Here is a 5,577-nt window from a genome sequence, read left to right on the forward strand (position 1 = left end):
GGTGAGTTGTTAAATCAGGGGGCAGACCCAGGGCCAGGGCAGGGGACAGAGGCTCAAAGCGATTCCACACCAAACACTCATGTTGGCTCTCACATGAGGTGAGCTGTTTGGGATAGAAATGAACACACACACACACACGCACACACAGACACACATGCACACGGCTTCACTTTTCTGGGATGCTGACATTATTTTTTTATCCATATAATTCTTCAGGAAAAAGCTGACGGCAGCATTCCAGGATGAGGGGCCTTTTCTCGGGCTGCCCTGTCCCAGGTGAGGGGTCCATGCGCGTGTGTGTGCACTTGTGTGTGCGTGCGTGCGTGTGAGTGTGTGCATGTGCGTGTGCTTGTGTGCGTCTGTGTGTGTGTGTGCGTGTTTGGGAGCAGGAGGAGCTCAGCCCTCCTCTATTCTAAACAGATAATGTCCCTGTCATGTGACCACGCGGGCGGCTTTGTCCCTCGCCCCGTCCCCCTCCTTTTTCGGGGGGCGGGAGGGGGCAGTGTTTGTTGTTGTTGCCCCTGCGAGCAGATGAAAAGGCAGGACTGCGGCTTTAAAGGAGGCAGCGCGGACAGGCGGCGGCAGTGAAAAGGCGGACGCCGCGGAGAGGAGTTTAATCTAATTTGGTTGGAGGGTGTCCGCCGGGCTGTTGTTTTGGGGAGTGTGGGAAGCAAGGCCGGAGCCGTGGGGAGCCGGCTCTCCGAGAGGATCCAAAGCCGGGCCTTGAAGGGAGATTAGAGACGAGCGCTGATTTGCAATTCACACCAAGGCCCCCCGCGGAACCCCCGCTCGTATTTCAAACCCCCTCGCCGGGCAAGTGCCTGAGCCCCAGCGGCCTGGTCGCCTGGGAGGGACTCCCCTCCGCTCAGCCCTTCGAGGATGCGGATGCTTTGTTGTTGTTGATGTTTCTCTCTCATTGATGTTTCTGACTGGGTGTCTGTGGCGGACCCAGGGCCCAGGTGTTTTCCTGGGAGGGTGTGGGGCCGGGAAAGGCTGCCTCCTGGGTCGGGAAGGAGAATTCTCCTGCCTTTGTTTTGTTTTTAATCTGATCACAAGTTTCTGCAGAAATGTTACACGAGATGACGTCAGGGGCAACAGTGCCTGCGGCCCCAGGCCCCGCTGTCCACGGGGAAGTAGATCCCGTTTCAGAGGGATGACCTGAGAGATGAAGCAACGCCACCCTCACCCCCGCCCCCTCAGCAGACCCGGGGCTCCCCCGGAGCACGGTTGTCTCTGAACCCCTTTCTGTCTGAAACGTCACCGCCCGTCTGTGCCCTTCCCCAGCCTCCCGGGTCCTGCCACGGGCTCCCTCCTGCCACGCGGGAGCCACACGCGGAGTCTGAGAGTTCACCTTTCTCTCTGTGGCCGGACGGGTCGGTAGGTCTTTCTCTTAAGGAGGTGACCTGGGCTTGCTCTCATCTGGGTTCAGAAAACCGCCCTCCGGCAGCGGCGATTCTAACCAACCGCAGGGACGGCGATGTCCTGGGAAGAGCCACGCCTTTGCTTTCCCGCGATCTCCGTGTCCACGTAGCTCACACTTTTCACTCTGCTGGGAGGGAGGGAGCCTCGGGGCCACCCCTTCCATCCTCGTCCACCAAAAACAAACAAGCAAACAGTGTAGCCCTCACTGGAGGCCGTGCCCGACTCCTGGGATGGTCCCCTTTCAAAACCCCGTGCTTTGCTGAGAGAACAAGCCCAAGAACCCGAAGGTAGCGAATGTGTAAGTGTAGAATTTTCCAAGAGAGATATGTCTGTTGTAGGTGGTGGGGGGCAGAGGGTAGAACAAAAAATACTCCTCGCCCCTGCCCGTTATTTGAAATCATGTTTCATTATCAAGTTTCTCGCTGAAAATGTGAGAGGCCTAATGAGATTTCCATTAATTTAGAGCCCTCGCTATTCCCACGGCAGCCCCCAAACGCGGCCTGGCCCCTCTTTCATCCGCGGTTAAATATGTAAATAAAACGTCTAAAGTCATTCTTCAAAGAAGACAAAAGAAGAAAGGGGTGAGGGGGGAGCCGGGCACAGAAGCCTCCGGATTCTCCATAACATTCGCCAGAGGGGGGCCGGCGGCCAGCCCAGCAAGCAGCAGGGGGCCCGGCCGCCTCTCAGAGCCGCTCAGAGCCGCACGTCTCACACCCCACACACGGGAAAATAAACGAAAATAAAATATCTTTTCAGCTGGAGCCATCAAAAGGCCCCTTTCATTCCCGGGTTACGGAGGAGGCCGCCGGCACCGGCCAGTTCCCCAGCCTTCGTTCCTCTCCAACGGGGTCAGTTTGCGGGTCCCCGGCTTGGCTGGGCCGAGCGCACGGCACTTCTGCACACACCGTGTTTCTCTTTTTTTTCTGAAAACCAGAGAAGACAGCAGTCCGAAGTGGTTACGGCTAAAATAATGTGTCTGAACATGGCTGCATGGGAGCCACGCAGAGGGACCCTGAGGAGGCACCTCGCACCGCTCACCCCCTCCTGGTGTCGGGCCGGCTCCTTAGCCCCTGCACATGGGTTTCTCCAAGAGTTTCTGAGAAAACAGAAACAAAAAGGAAACGTGGGGGAGGGGTGTCCAATGAAGGACCTTTGCAGGGAAAATGGTAGGAAAGCCAGCTGGTGTCCAGGGGCTGCTTTTCACCGACGGTTTTGAAAAGAACTCCCCGGACTCAAACACACAACAGAAAGGAAACGCAAGTGCGGACCCTCAGGCCGGGGGCTGCCTGGCAGGACGTGCGGGTCTTCCCTCCAGGAGGCCCAGCGCGGGGACGTGGGCTGCACTGGGCAGCCTTTCCCACTTCCTCCTCAGCTCAGCTTCCTCACCCCTCCCACCACAGCCCACATCCAGGGACAAGGACGCAGGGCCAACCTGCCTGTTAGTTCTGGGATCTTGGGTAGGTCCCAGCCTCAGCCTCCTCCTAAGTGTTTGCTGGAAGGAAGGAAGGAAGGAAGGAAGGAAGGAAGGAAGGAAAGAAGGAAGGAAGGAGAGAAAGGAGGGAGGGTATAAGGGAGGGAGGGAGGGAGGAATAAAACTAGATACAAAGAAAATGAAATAAGTGATGAATGATGACAGATGAATGAATGGGTGAATAGATGGATGGATGGACAATGGATAAATGGAAAAAGGAAGGAAGGGTGGATAGAAGGATGGATGGATAGAAGGATGGATGATGGATGGAGGATGGATGGGAGGGAGGAAGGAGGAAGGAAGGGAGGGAAGGAGAGAAGGAGGGAGGAAGAATGGATGGATGGATAGAAGGGTGGATGATGGATGGATGGATGGATGGTTGGATGGATAAATGGGGGGATGATGGATGGATGGATGATGGATGGATAGATGGATAAATGGGTGGATGATGGATAGATGGATGATGGATGGATGATGGATGGATGGATGATGGATGGATAGATGGATAAATGGGTGGATGATGGATAGATGGATGATGGATGGATGATGGATGGATGGATGATGGATGGATAGATGGATAAATGGGTGGATGATGGATAGATGGATGATGGATGGATGATGGATGGATGGATGATGGATGGATAGATGGATAAATGGGTGGATGATGGATAGATGGATGATGGATGGATGATGGATGGATGGATGATGGATGGATAGATGGATAAATGGGTGGATGATGGATAGATGGATGATGGATGGATGATGGATGGATGGATGATGGATGGATAGATGGATAAATGGGTGGATGATGGATAGATGGATGATGGATGGATGATGGATGGATGGATGATGGATGGATAGATGGATAAATGGGTGGATGATGGATAGATGGATGATGGATGGATGATGGATGGATGGATGATGGATGGATAGATGGATAAATGGGTGGATGATGGATAGATGGATGATGGATGGATGATGGATGGATGGATGATGGATGGATAGATGGATAAATGGGTGGATGATGGATAGATGGATGATGGATGGATGATGGATGGATGGATGATGGATGGATAGATGGATAAATGGGTGGATGATGGATAGATGGATGATGGATGGATGATGGATGGATGGATGATGGATGGATAGATGGATAAATGGGTGGATGATGGATAGATGGATGATGGATGGATGATGGATGGATGGATGATGGATGGATAGATGGATAAATGGGTGGATGATGGATAGATGGATGATGGATGGATGATGGATGGATGGATGATGGATGGATAGATGGATAAATGGGTGGATGATGGATAGATGGATGATGGATGGATGATGGATGGATGGATGATGGATGGATAGATGGATAAATGGGTGGATGATGGATAGATGGATGATGGATGGATGATGGATGGATGGATGATGGATGGATAGATGGATAAATGGGTGGATGATGGATAGATGGATGATGGATGGATGATGGATGGATGGATGATGGATGGATAGATGGATAAATGGGTGGATGATGGATAGATGGATGATGGATGGATGATGGATGGATGGATGATGGATGGATAGATGGATAAATGGGTGGATGATGGATAGATGGATGATGGATGGATGATGGATGGATGGATGATGGATGGATAGATGGATAAATGGGTGGATGATGGATAGATGGATGATGGATGGATGATGGATGGATGGATGATGGATGGATAGATGGATAAATGGGTGGATGATGGATAGATGGATGATGGATGGATGATGGATGGATGGATGATGGATGGATAGATGGATAAATGGGTGGATGATGGATAGATGGATGATGGATGGATGATGGATGGATGGATGATGGATGGATAGATGGATAAATGGGTGGATGATGGATAGATGGATGATGGATGGATGATGGATGGATGGATGATGGATGGATAGATGGATAAATGGGTGGATGATGGATAGATGGATGATGGATGGATGATGGATGGATGGATGATGGATGGATAGATGGATAAATGGGTGGATGATGGATAGATGGATGATGGATGGATGATGGATGGATGGATGATGGATGGATAGATGGATAAATGGGTGGATGATGGATAGATGGATGATGGATGGATGATGGATGGATGGATGATGGATGGATAGATGGATAAATGGGTGGATGATGGATAGATGGATGATGGATGGATGATGGATGGATGGATGATGGATGGATAGATGGATAAATGGGTGGATGATGGATAGATGGATGATGGATGGATGATGGATGGATGGATGGGTGGATGATGGATGGATGGATGATGGATGGACGGGTGGTTGGATGGACGGATGGATGGTTGGATGGATGGTTGGAAGGAAGGAAGGAAGGATGAGTGGATGTGAGGTCTCCCGTTTCTTAAAGATGTAAAACCCTCTGATTTGTTTGAAATAAGAGCCAGTCAATGCTGATCAGCCTTCCCAGCGGCAGCGCCCCCGTCGCCGCAGCGGGCACAGCTTCCCAGAAGGAGGAGCGCCAGGCAGTGGCTTCTCCTTCCCAGGAGGGGGCTCCTGGGGACACCTGGCCTCTGGGGGCTCAGCCCGACCCCCGGGGTCTGCACACCTGTCCAGGCGCCTGAGGGTGGAGGAGGGCGAGGAGGCCAGGAGCACAGGGCCGGCTCCTCGGACCTCCCTCC

General features: G+C 52.4%; 1 long non-coding RNA gene across 1 annotated transcript; it reads right to left on the minus strand.

Moving 5' to 3' along the window:
• Positions 1–599: 599 nt before the first annotated feature.
• On the minus strand, positions 600–2,241 carry LOC107183928. The gene is made up of 2 exons (XR_001514752.1): positions 1,352–2,241; positions 600–722 (listed from the first exon to the last, which is right to left on the minus strand). It is a non-coding gene; the product is annotated as an uncharacterized LOC107183928 (long non-coding RNA).
• Between the last annotated feature and the right edge of the window lie 3,336 nt (positions 2,242–5,577).

The sequence above is a fragment of the Myotis davidii genome, unplaced genomic scaffold (genome assembly GCF_000327345.1).
Source record: "Myotis davidii unplaced genomic scaffold, ASM32734v1 scaffold43, whole genome shotgun sequence".
NCBI lineage: Eukaryota > Metazoa > Chordata > Mammalia > Chiroptera > Vespertilionidae > Myotis > Myotis davidii.